We start from the raw sequence: 14,346 nt of genomic DNA, 5'->3' as shown, positions 1-14,346 counted from the left end.
CTGAGGGTGCCAATACTTTTGTCCGGCCCTTTTTTGGAGTTTTGTGTGAAATGATTTGATTTTTGCTTCATTCTCTTTTGTGTATTTTCCTTGCAAGCAAATTAAATGAAGAGAATAATACCAAAGAATTTGTGATTGCAATAATTTTCAGGAAGAAACTGAGTATTATCTGACAGAATTGCTGGGGTGCCAATACTTTTGGCCAGCACTGTATATACAGTACAGACCAAAAGTTTGGACACACCTTCTCATTTAAAGATTTTTCTGTATTTTCATGACTATGAAAATTGTACATTCACACTGAAGGCATCAAAACTATGAATTAACACATGTGGAATTATATACTTAACAAAAAAGTGTGAAACAACTGAAAATATGTCTTATATTCTAGGTTCTTCAAAGTAGCCACCTTTTGCTTTGATGACTGCTTTGCACACTCTTGGCATTCTCTTGATAAGTTTCAAGAGGTAGTATTTGTATTATGGCAAGAAAAAAGCAGCTAAGTAAAGAAAAACGAGTGGCCATCATTGCTTTAAGAAATGAAGGTCAGTCAGTCCGAAAAATTGGGAAAACTTTGAAAGTGTCCCCAAATGCAGTTGCAAAATCCATCAAGCACTACAAAGAAACTGGCTCACATGAGGGCCACCCCAGGAAAGGAAGACCAAGAGTCACCTCTGTTTCTGAGAATAAGTTTATCCGAGTCACCAGCCTCAGAAATCGCAGGTTAACAGCAGCTCAGATTAGAGACCAGGTCAATGCCGCACAGAGTTCTAGCAGCAGACACATCTCTACAACAACTATTAATAGGAGACTTTGTGCAGCAGGCCTTCATGGGAAAATAGCTGCTAGGAAACCACTGCTAAGGACAGGCAACAAGCAGAAGAGACTTGTTTGGGCTAAAGAACTCAAGGAATGGACATTAGACCAGTGGAAATCTGTGCTTTGGTCTGATGAGTCCAAATTTGAGATCTTTGGTTCAAACCACCGTGTCTTTGTGCGACGCAGAAAAGGTGAACGGAAGGACTCTACATGCCTGGTTCCCACCGTGAAGCATGGAGGAGGAGGTGTGATGGTGTGGGGGTGCTTTGCCGGTGACACTGTTGGGGATTTATTCAAAATTGAAGGCATACTGAAACAGTATGGCTACCACAGCATCTTGCAGCGGCATGCTATTCCATCCGGTTTCCGTTTAGTTGGACCATCAATTATTTTTCAACTGGACAATTACCCCAAAGACACCTCCAGGCTGTGTAAGGACTATTTAACCAAGAAGGAGAGTGATGGGGTGCTATGCCAGATGACCTGGCCTTCACAGTCACCAGACCTGAACCCAATCGAGATGGTTTGGGGTGATATGGACCACAAAGTGAAGGCAAAAGGGCCAACAAGTGCTAAGCATCTCTGGGAACTCCTTCAAGATTGTTGGAAGACCATTTCCGGTGACTAGCTCTTGAAGCTCATCAAGAGAATGCCAAGAGTGTGCAAAGCAGTCATCAAAGCAAAAGGTGGCTACTTTGAAGAACCTAGAATATAAAACATATTTTCAGTTGTTTCACACTTTTTTGTTAAGTGTATCATACCACATGTGTTAATTCATAGTTTTGATGCCTTCAGTGTGAATGTACAATTTTCATAGTCATGAAAATACAGAAAAATCTTTAAATGAGAAGGTGAATGCAAACTTTTTATTCTATACTGTATATATATATACATTATGTATATGTATATATATATATATATATATATATATATATACATATATATATATATATATATATATATATATATATATATATATATATATATATATATACATATATATACATATACACACTACCATTCAAATGTTTGGGGTCATTTAGAAATGTCATTATTTTTGAAAGAAAAGAACATTTTTTTCAATGAAGCTAACATTAAATGAATCAGAAATACACTCTATACATTGTTAATGTGGTAGATGACTATTCTAGCTGCAAACGTCCTGTTTTTATTGTAATATCTACATAGGTGTATAGAGGCCCATTTCCAGCAACCACCACTCCAGTGTTTTAATGGTACACTGTGTTTGCTAACTTTGTAAGAAGGCTAATGGATGTTTAGAAAACCCTAGAAAACCCTTACACAAGTATGTTAGCCCAGCTGAAAACGGTTTGGCTGATTTGAGAAGCTATATAATTGACCTTCCTTTGAGCTAGTTGAAAATCTGGAGCATTACATTTGTTTGTTCTATAAAACTCTCAAAATGGCCAGAAAAAGAGAACTTTCATGTGAAACTCGACAGTCTATTCTTGTTCTTAGAAATGAAGGCTATTCCATGCGAGACATTGCCAAGAAACTGAAGATTTCCTACAACGGTGTGTACTACTCCCTTCAGAGGAGAGGACAAACAGGCTCTAACCAGAGTAGAAAGAGAAGTGGGAGGCCCCGCTGCACATCTGAGCAACAGGACAAGTACATTAGAGTCTCTAGTTTTAGAAATCGACGCCTCACAGCTCCTCAACTGGCAGCTTCATTAAATAGTACACGCAAAATGCCAGTGTCAACATCTACAGTGAAGAGGCAACTCCAGGATGCTGGCCTTCAGGGCAAAGTGGCAAAGAAAAAGCCATATCTGAGACTGGCTAATAAAAGGAAAAGATTAATATGGACAAAAGAACACAGACATTGGATAGAGGAAGATTGGAAAATAGTCTTATGGACAGATGAATCAAAGTTTGAGGTGCTTGGATCACACAGAAGAACATTTGTGAGACGCAGAACAACTGAAAAGATGCTGGAAGAGTGCCTGACGCCATCTGTCAAGCATGGTGGAGGTAATGTGATGGTCTGAGGTTGCTTTGGCGCTGGTAAAGTGAGAGATTTGTACAAGGTAAATGGGATTTTGAATAAGGAAGGCTATCACTCCATTTTGCAACGCCATGCCATACCCTGTGGACAGCGCTTGATTGGAGCCAATTTCATCCTACAACAGGACAATGACCCAAAGCACACCTCCAAATTATGCATGAACTATTTAGGGAAAAAGCAGGCAGCTGATATTCTATCTGTAATGGAGTGGCCAGCGCAGTCACCAGATCTCAACCCCATTGAGCAGTTGTGGGAGCAGCTTGACTGCATGGTACGCAAAAAGTGCCCATCAAGCCAATCCAACTTGTGGGAGGGGCTTCAGGAAGCATGGGGGGAAATTTCTCAAGATTACCTCAGCAAATTAACAGCTAGAATGCCAAAGGTCTGCAATGCTGGAATTGCTGCAAAGGAAGGATTCTGTGACGAAAGCAAAGTTTGAAGGAGAAAATTATTCTTTCAAATAAAAATCATTATTATTACCTTGTCAATAGTGTTGAGCGATACCTTCCGATATCAGGAAATATCGTATCGGATTGGATCGGACCGATACTCAAAAAGTATCGGATATCGCCGATTCCGATACCGGAAACCAATGCAAGTCAATGGGACACTAATATCGGAATGAAAATAAACCCTTTCTTTCCTTGTAGGTTAATTCTACATGAAGTAAAACAACTAAGAATAATGTAGAATGTATGCGAAAAGCCGGCAATTCATCAGCGGCATACACCGGTACCCGACAAATTACAACAGAAAGAATAGAGCTTCACACATAGATTAGATAGATAGAAACATGTCAGTCACATATATATGAAGTACAGTGACAGTGTTGCTTACTGTACTTGTCATTTAGTGTAAAGGATTTATTTAAAAAAATAATAGTGTTTTCATGCACCGTCTCTTTAAAAAAGCCAGCCGGCAATTCAGCAGCGGTACCCGACAATTTATAACAGACAGAATAGAGCTTCACACATAGATTAGATAGATAGAAACATGTCAGTCACATATATATGAAGTACAGTGACAGTGTTGGTTACTGTACTTGTCATTTAGTGTAAAGGATTTATATAAAAAAATAATAGTGTTTTCATGCACCGTCTCTTTAAGAAAGCCGGCCGGCAATTCAGCATCTGTACCCGACAATTTAGAATAGAAGGAATAGAGAATCATACATAGATTAGATAGATAGAAACATGTCAGTCGAAGTACAGTGATAGTGTTGATTACTGTACTTGTCATTTAGTGTTAAAATAAAGGATTTATTTAAAAAAAAATTGGCGTGGGGTTCCTCATAATTTTAGTCTCTAGCGGAGGTTAAGCAGACAGCTGGGGCAGATGTTTGAAGCCTGGGAAGGGGGTAATACCCACGGAGCTTCCCAGGCTACTAATATCAGCCCCAAGCTGAATACCTAGCCTTTACTAGCTATTAAAATGGGGGACCCACCCAAAAAAATGACGTGGGGTCCCCCCTATTTTAATAGCTAGCAAAGGCTAGGCAGACAGCTGGGGGCTGAAATTAATAGCCCAGGAAGGGAGCCATGAATATTGGCCCCCTCCCAGGCTAGAAACACCAGCCGTCAGCCGCCCCAGAAATGGCACATCCATAGGATGCGCCAATTCTGGCACTTAGCCTCGCTCTTCCCACTGCCCTGTAGCGGTGGCAGTGGGGTAATAGGGCTGGGGTTGATGTCAGCTTATAATGCCAGCTGACATCAAGCCCAGGTTAGTAATGGAGAGGCATCTATAAGACACCCCCATTACTAACCCCATAGTGAAAGTTAAAAAAAAAACACAAACACCCAGAATAAAGTCATTTAATTGAAATAAACACAATTCTTTATTGTTCTAAATTAAACCATACTTACCGTCACGCCCATTCCAGCTGAAGCCAACGATCTCCTGCAATAAAAGAAAAATAATAAAGCAACCTCATCCTTACCTTTCCATGGTTCCCACGACGGCTCCAGCTCTGCTACATCGAGATGACAGGCTGGACCGCAGCAGAACGCTGCCATGCAGCCTGTCATCCCGCAGACACTGAGAAGCGCAGGCTTGCTTGCGCTCCTCAGTGTCTCTCTGTGACGGCATCCAGATGAGTCGACAATGAACTCGGCTCACCTCATGCACGTCACTGAAAGCATGGGAGAATTCTCACGCTGAAGCACTGAGTGCAGGAGAATTTTCCCACGCTGTCAGTGACGTGCATGAGGTGAGCCGAGTTCATTGGACATGACCTCACCTCATGCACGTCACTGACAGCGTGGGAAAATTCTCCTGCACTCAGCGCTTCAGCGTGAGAATTTCCCCACGCTGTCAGTGACGTGCATGAGGTGAGCTCATGTCCAATGAACTCAGCTCACTTCATGTACGTCACTGACAGCGTGGGAGAATTCTCACGCTGAAGCGCTGAGTGCAGGAGAATTTTCCCACGCTGTCAGTGACGTGCATGAGGTGAGCTGAGTTCATTGGACATGAACTCGGCTCATCTTTATGCCATCACAGAGAGACACTGAGGAGCGCAAGCATGCCTGCACTTCTCAGTGTCTGCGGGATGACAGGCTGGATGGCAGCGCTCTGCTGCGGTCCAGCCTGTCATCTCGATGTAGCAGAGCTGAAGCTGTCGTGGGATCCATGGGAAGGTAAGGATGAGGTTGGTTTATTATTTTTCTTTTATTGCAGGAGATCGTTGGCTTCAGCTGGAATGGGCGTGATGGTAAGTATAGTTTAATTTAGAACAATAAAGAATTGTGTCTTTATTTCAATTAAAGGACTTTATTCTGGGTGTTGTGTTTTTTTTAAATACTTTACTAGAAATTCATGGTGGTCCTGTCTAATATTGGCGTGACCCCATGAATTTCGGGCTTAGGGCCAGCTGATAATGCCAAGCTGGCCTTAACCCCTTTATTACCCAGTGAGCCACCGCACCAGGGCCCTGGATGAGTTGGGTACAGCGCCAGAAGATGGCGCTTCTATGAACGCGCCATTTTCCGGGGCGGCTGCGGACTGCAATTTGCAGCGGGTGGGGCCCAGAAAGCTTGGGCCTCCCTGCGCTGCAGATTCCAGCCCCCAGCTGCCTAGTTGTACCTGGCTGGACACAAAAGTAGGGCGAAGCCCCACGTATTTTTTTTTTTTATTATTTCATGAAATTCATGAAATAATTAAGAAAAAAAGGGCTTCCCTATATTGTTGTGTCCGGCCAGGTACAAATAGGCAGCTGGTGGTTGGGGGCAGCCCGTTCCTGCCTGCTGTACCTGGCTGGACACAAAAATAGGGCGAAGCCCCACGTATTTTTTTTTTTAATTATTTCATGAAATTCATGAAATAATTAAGAAAAAAAGGGCTTCCCTATATTGTTGTGTCCGGCCAGGTACAAATAGGCAGCTCGTGTTTGGGGGCAGCCCGTTCCTGCTTGCTGTACCTGGCTGGACCCAAATATAGTGCAAAGCACCACGTCAATTTTTTTTTAATTATTTCATGAAATAATTTTTTAAAAAAGGGCTTCCCTATATTGTTGTGTCCGGCCAGGTACAAATAGGCAGCTGGTGGTTGGGGGCAGCCCGTTCCTGCCTGCTGTACCTGGCTGGACACAAATATAGGACGCAGCCCCACATCAATTTTTTTTTAATTATTTCATGAATTTCCTGAAATAATTAAAAAAAAATTGACGTGGGGCTTCGCACTATATTTGTGTCCAGCCAGGTACAGCAGGCAGGAACGGGCTGCGCCCAACCACCAGCTGCCTATTTGTACCTGGCCGGACACAACAATATAGGGAAGCCCTTTTTTTCTTTATTATTTCATGAATTTCATGAAATAATAAAAAAAAAAATACGTGGAGCTTCGCCCTATTTTTGTGTCCAGCCAGGTACAACTAGGCAGCTGGGGGCTGGAATCTGCAGCGCAGGGAGACCCAAGCTTTCTGGGCCCCCCCCCCGCTGCAAATTGCAGTCCGCAGCCACCCCGGAAAATGGTGCGTTCATAGAAGCTGGATGCTGTACCTGGCTGGCATACAAAAATATAGCAAAGCCCACGTCAAATTTTTTGGGAAAAATTAATTAAAAAATAAATAATAATTTAGGGACTGCATCTTTATTAACTCCTCAAATGTCATTTAGTGTTAAAATAAAGGATTTATTTAAAAAAAAAATTGGCGTGGGATCCCTCATAATTTTAGTCTCTAGCGGAGGTTAAGCAGATGGCTGGGGAAGATGTTTGAAGCCTGGTAAGGGGGTAATACCCACGGAGCTTCCCAGACTACTAATATCAGCCCCCAGCTGAATACCTAGCCTTTACTAGCTATTAAAATGGGGAACCCCCCCCAAAAAATGAAGTGGGGTCCCCCCTATTTTAATAGCTAGCAAAGGCTAGGCAGACAGCTGGGGGCTGATATTAATAGCCCAGGAAGGGTGCCATGAATATTGGCCCCCTCCCAGGCTAGAAACACCAGCCGTCAGCTGCCCCAGAAATGGCGCATCCATAGGATGCGCCAATTCTGGCACTTAGCCTCGCTCTTCCACGCTGCCCTGGTGCGGTGGCAGGGGGTAATAGGGCTGGGGTTCATGTCAGCGCCAGCTGCCATGAAGCCCAGGTTAGTAATGATGGGCGTCTATAAGACACCCCCATTACTAACCTACAAAGTGTTAAAAAGAAAAAACACACTACACCCAGAAAAAAATAATTTATTTGAAATAAAACACACCATTTTATTAAATTCTTAGTTTACTAAAAAAAAATAGTTACCTGTCCACGTTCCTGCGCTGATCTCCCATGCACAGCTGTCACATCTGGAGATGGTGACAGCTGTGCATGGCTGCTGTAAGTTCACACTGCCGGGAACACATCCGCTCCCGGCAGCGGGAGCCACTGACTGAGGTCACTGGAGTGCATTCAGGCAGCGCAGCTCCGGAGACCTCCTTTACGGCACTGCTGTACCGTGGGAATTTCTCACGATACAGCAGGGCCGTAAAGCAGCTAACCGGAGCAGCGCTGACTGAACTCCGGTGAACCCGCTTATGCAATGACGGGGCTGCTTTACGGCCCCGTCATTCTAGCGGCGGCAGCGGTTCAGAGCGGTCACATTCTATGTGGCTGCTCTAAACTGGAGATCTTCGTGGGACACTCGTGGACTACTATGGAGGGGTAAGGATAAGGTTGTGGTTTATTATTTTATATTTTATTACAGGAGATCGATGGCTTCGGGGAATTAGGTGTCTAGGTGAGTATAGGTGTAGTTTTTTATTTTTTACTTTATTTTAGGTGGCGATCGGCGGGGACAGGTAATGTATGAACTAATTTATTGTAGGCAACCACTGGCCACCAATGACATGTATTTAAAATTTATTGGGGACACAGTAGGGCAATTTAAATAGCAGGATCAGGCTGATGGGAACTACTGCTCCCATCGAGCTGATCCTGCCGGCACGAGCGGACGGGGAACAGACATAGGCCGATGGGAGTAGTAGTGTCACATCGGCCTATGTCTGCCTGCACGCACACACCCGCACACATCACACAGACACCGTGCACATCGCACAGACACCGCACACACTCGCAGACATCGCACAGACACCGCACACACCCGCAGACATCGCACAGACACCGCACACACCCGCAGACATCGCACAGACACCGCGTACACCCGCACACATCGCACAGACACCCGCACACACCAATCATGACGGGTATGGGAGGTGAGGCTGACCTGTGCGGCCGTGGGAAAGTTCATGTGAGTTCATGCAATGCAGTCAAGCATGAACTCACATGAACCCTCTGAGAGCACCGCAGCGACTTCAAATGAACAGCTGATCAGCATCACCTGATACCGCAGCTGTTCATTTGAAATAACCGGCGGGAAAGCGGAGCACAGAACGGGAAAGCCGGTGGTGAAGTCTTTTCACTGCCGGCTTCCCCGCCCGGGTACTTCGCTCCCCGCCCGGTCCTAACTTACGATCGGGATGGGAGGTGGCGAGGGGAGTGGAGGATCAGGGTCGGAGGCTGCGGGGAAGCAGTATGGGTTTGTGTGATTGTTTAAAAGCCGGCGGCTTTTTACCGCGCGCCGGCTTTTAAACAATCAGGAGAATTCTCCCACGCTGGGATGGCATTCTGATGACAGGCTGGATCGCAGCTGAGCGCTGCCATCCAGCTTGTCATCCTTCAGAGAAACGGCAGAGCGCAGGCAGTATGGGAACTTCCGATTCCGGTATTCGATATTGTAAAAATATCGGAATTAAGTATCGGAATTCCGATACCGCGAATATTGGCCGATACCCGATATTTCAGTCTCGGAATGCTCAACACTACTTGTCAATGTCTGGACTATATTTTCTAATCATTTTGCAACTCATTTGATGAATAAAAGTATGGGTTTTCATGGAAAACACAAAATTGTCTGGGTGACCCCAAACTTTTGAACAGTAGTGAATATATAAATATATATATGTACATTTATTTATCATTTTTATTCAGTGTCACCTAAAACAATTCTATTATTAAATAGATTTAAAGAAAACTTCAAGAAAAAAAAATATAAAAAATTGTACAATTTCCATATAAAAGCGATAAAAACATAATTTTCAAAAGAAGTAGATACAGGAATAAAAAGAGAAATTTTCATATATGGAATATATGTAAATGAAATAGAGTGTGCTGGAGGAAGAAAAGTAAATGAGTTAATTAGAAGCCTGCAATCATGTTTCTCCTCAACTTGCTGGAATAATTACCATGGCATGACATTGATAAGGGTTCATTTATTCTCTATAATTATATTTGCTTAATATATTTTAATTAATACAGTCCCTGACTTCATACAGTGGCTCATTTCATTTCCTTATATAGAGTCAGGTATGAAGTTTTCTTTTAAATTAATTTACAATCATAAGTTATTTGTATTTCTTTATTATGTGAAAAACAAATACTTCATCCCCTTTATTTTCAGGATTGGAGATTCTAAAAGTCAGGTCCACACTGTTCATAAAGTGATGATATTTCCCAGCATAAAATGCTACAAAAAACCCTATAATGACCATAACCTGACGCACTTTTTTAGCCGTTTGACCTATAAAAATATAATAAGATGGATAAATCCAATTTGAATGAGCCGCTCATAGAGTCAGTGTGGCGGAGAACAGTTTTCCTGTGGTTATGTACTACGGAGCCGCAGTAACTCCATTTACCTCTGTACGGTGCCTCCATATGACACTGTGGTACAGAGGTCTTTTTCTTAGAAGCAATTCTTCAAGGAGATAATTATTCTGTTATATATTGTTTTCTAGAACAAGGTAGTTTTTTTTTTATATAGAATTGGACTATGAATAATGTATTTCTATATAAAGTCAAAGAATTAGAGGTGCATTAGGGCAGTGTAGGTGGAAGTCCAGGACAATAACAGTCATGTGTATGTGACCTTCCTGTGAGCTGAATCTCCCATAAAGTCCATCAAGTGGTTAGCAGCGGACACTTTCAGACATTTCCTTTGTATCAAGAAGGGACCAAGAAGTAGACATCAGCAGTGGCTGGTAAATATAATAAGTCATGTAGGGTATTCTTAAATAGAACCTGTAAGAAACTTCTACCTTAAACCATTTATATGAATATTTAAGTTTTAAAAGAAAAGACAGTTAATTCCTTTATGATCACAAAGTGCAGGTCCAGCAGTGAGAAATCACATTTTGAAGTTCAGTATACATCACTTTAAGGCTAGGTGCAGACGGCAGGAGATTTTTTCATCTGAGAGAATTGGGTCGATTATGCAAAGTGATCATAGTGTGATCTGATTCTCTTGGATGAGGAGAAGATGGAGAACAAATTTTCTCCATTCTGTGTGGGCATGGAAATCGGACTACACTCAGTCATCATCTCAGTGCAGTCCAATGGTTTCCGTGGACTCATTGATTTGCATGGCCAAGTGAGATCTGAATATATGATCAAACTTTGACATGCAGATAATTTGTCTCAGACAGACACTATCCAAGAAAAACATCGGACTTGTGCACGGCCCCATAACATAACAATGGTTTGGGTGAGATCCGATATTTTGTTGGATCGCACTTGGACCAAAAATATGCTTGTCTGTACCTGCCTTTAAAGCACATTTGGAAGGGAAAGTGGAATTCCAGCTCCTCAGCCTCTTGCTGTTTTCCCAGCCTAGTGCTACCCTTAGTTGGCTGATTAGCATATTGTTTCCTCTGGTTAGTGACCAACAACCTATTAATTAATTCGAGGAGGGTGGTGCTATTACAGCATAACGATAAGGAAGTGCATCGCCATGCCCCCATACACTTCCAGATTGGTTTATGCTGAATTTCAAAATGTGATTTTGGGTTATTGCTGGGGCCAAGAAGGAATCAACTGACTTACCTGGAAAAAATCTACACAATCTTATAAACTGGATTGAAGTAGAAGTTTCTGACAGGTTCCCTTTAAGGTTAATTTACCCAATGTTTTAAACATAAAGGTACTGAATAAACTTTGCTTTTTAGTGACACCCAGTTTTAAGGTACATTTGGAATAAATATATTCTGAGCAAAAAGAACACAGCTTGACTTAGGATTGAATGCCATTAAAAAATTTAGATGGCCATAAAGGAAACTTTTCATGCTACAGTTATGGCCAAAAGTTTTGCGACTGATATACATTTTGGTTTTCAAAGTTTGCTGCTTCAGTGTTTTTTAAATCTTTCACTGAGATGTTTCTTTGGTCACTGAAGTACAATTATCAGCATTAAAGAAGTTTTTAAAATGTTATTGTGACAAATGAATCAACATTGACAATAGTTCCCAGATCACCAGTGAGAACCTGTAATTAATCCTCATGTGCAGGTTGACAAATAAAACCCAGAAATTGTGATAAACTCCAGGCAGTAGTTACATAAGAGGGTCATCAGTCGGGATTTGGCCCAGAAGTTGATATCCAGCTACCAGAGTGAAGTGCAGGAGTCCTTGAAAATAAGGTTTAATCCTGTGAATATTGAATCTTTGCTTAAACTTGATGTATTTGTCATTAAAATCTTAAAAGCTTCTGAAATGCCCATAATTGTACTTCAGTGACCATAGAAACATCCGACTAAAAAATCTAAAAGCAATGAAGCAGCAAAGTGTGTGAAAACCAAAATTTGTGTGGGTCTCAAAACTTTTCGCCACAACTATACATTCTTCAGTTTCAAAATTACTTGGAGAGAAAAGTGCACACATAGGACAAATATTATTTCTATAGGAAAAATAGATGATGGTATTACTGTATAATGACATTAATTTCACTGATGCGGCGCTGTGAATGATTATTACTGTGTCTGAAATTCCAAAAGTGTGTGTTACAAATCAAATATTATTCCAAAACTATATAGTGTATAAATATAGAATTGTTGCTCCTTTTCTACAATAACATCCTCCACTCCTCAAAACTTGCTATTTGACACTGATACATGTCAGAAGTGAATCTCATCTCAGGGTTTATCCAGGACTAAATTACTTTTATACTATTAGCCAAAAAACTAACAGGCAAGTATTTGATAACTAGTTAGCAACTATGTGCCTGTAGTATTCGGCACCGACTTAGAGCTGTCATTGATCATTCTTGCCGAGGATTAAGTTGCTCCACGTCAGCTCTTCTTCTTCCTTGCTGCTTTGTTGACGGGACGTGACTGCTGACGTCATGCTGATTGACAGCCAGTTTCCCACAGCTATGCACTAGGGAACTGGCTGTCAATCAGCATGACATCGACAGTCACATCCTGTCAATAGAGCAGAGCAGAAAAGAAGCCGCTGCTCTGTCGACATGATGGCAGCAGAACCTGTAGAATCAAAGGTAGAAGAAGTCAGTGAGATCAGCGCTGGGCACAAAAAGCAGATAGTTAGCAACTGCCTGCGGGTCAGTGCTTAGGCCCACAGTAAAATAATTAATATAGTCCTGGATAACCCCTTTAATATGTCTGACACCTATTTCAGAAGGTCAGTTGACTTTTCCTATCATACAAAAAATATCTGAAGTGACTACGATCAGGGATGACTCAGTCATGTACTTCATCACCTAACTATATATTTTTTAAAGAATTCACTTTTTAAAATTATATTTTTTAGTATTAGTTGCAATGAATTAAAATAATTACATATTCAGTGGCAATGAAAATATATTTTAGTATTTTTTGCTCTGTTTTACCTACATTGAAAGTCAAGCAAGATATTTTACAATTCAATGTACCCCGATTCTCAAAACATCTGGAAGACGTACAGACATTGTCCTAGTTAGTGTGCTCTGCCTGTGTCACAGATGAAAGAAAATAATCTGAAATACTGGGAGAATAGTGCATTAACGTTAGATTAATAATTGATCAGTGCTTTCTGTGTCACAGAAATAAAAATGAATTATTTGATTGTGATTTTGACTCATTATTGATGGAAGTAAAACTGGAATGGACAGTAACAAAATGTAGAAATTTGCCAATACATCTCACTTACACATGACTGTGCATGTCACAGATGAAAAATAAGATTAATACAAACACAGGACAATTGAACTGTTTTATTTGTAAGTCACAGAGGGAACATTTTTGGAAATCTCCCAACAAAGAGTGCTGAATATTTCTGTGATAGTTTAGTCTAGCCATATTACAGATAGAATGAACTGTGCACTTTACCTTTGTCACAATTAGACATTAAAATGCTGATGGCAAAATGTCAATGTTTATGAGAGGCAACATTGACCAAATTTTAATCGGCCACCCATCGCTCAAGACGCTGAATTGCAGAGCTAAGCCTCCACAATTGGACAGCGTTATATCACTTTAACTTTAAAGATTGTGATATATTTCTGATTGTCATTTTGTGATTTTGCTAAACATTTCAGTAACTCTGAATCCCACACATCTTGGCTCACAAAACTTTCTCCCTTACTCTCTTTGAAAAAAAGTTCTAGCATCTGTACAGCAAGTCTTGCAATACAAAACTGTTTGAAATATTTTTCCTATTTGTATCACATTTACTGACCTTTTTCATTTGCAATGACACATTTAGTAACATTGCAGTCACACTTCAGTTCCTTTCTAGATCATTGTGCTGTATGTAATAACAACCAATGCTCTAGAGAAGGCAGATGCTCAGCCAAAGATAAATTTAGTAATATGAGATCGTTTTTCCTGGATAATATCCTTAATTTTGCTGCTTATCCATTCCTTTGGACTTGAATCTGTTAAGCAGTGATAATCCTCTCTAGATGGTAGCTGCTATCAAGAAATCACTCCGAAAAAAATAAACAAAAAATTACAGATTAATTTTGTCATTTAGTCATTGGAATAAGTTACTTTATGCTGAGTAATAACTCATTATTAATTATATTTACTGAAAGCTAAAATTGTTAAAGGAGTTTTCTATTTTCAGCAAAGAGTACTCCAAACACTAACAGGCATGTAAAAAACCAAAGCCAGCTGGTACTCACCCTTCCCAACTGCAGCACCGGCTCTCCGCCTCTGCCCCGATCTGCAACAGTAACGTCACATTGACAGTGCAC

The sequence above is a fragment of the Phyllobates terribilis genome, unplaced genomic scaffold, assembly GCF_046119375.1.
Source record: "Phyllobates terribilis strain yellow unplaced genomic scaffold, ASM4611937v1 Scaffold_4__5_contigs__length_816908805, whole genome shotgun sequence".
Lineage (NCBI taxonomy): Eukaryota > Metazoa > Chordata > Amphibia > Anura > Dendrobatidae > Phyllobates > Phyllobates terribilis.
The sequence above is the reverse complement of the archived record's forward strand: the minus strand, read 5'-3'. Positions refer to the sequence as shown.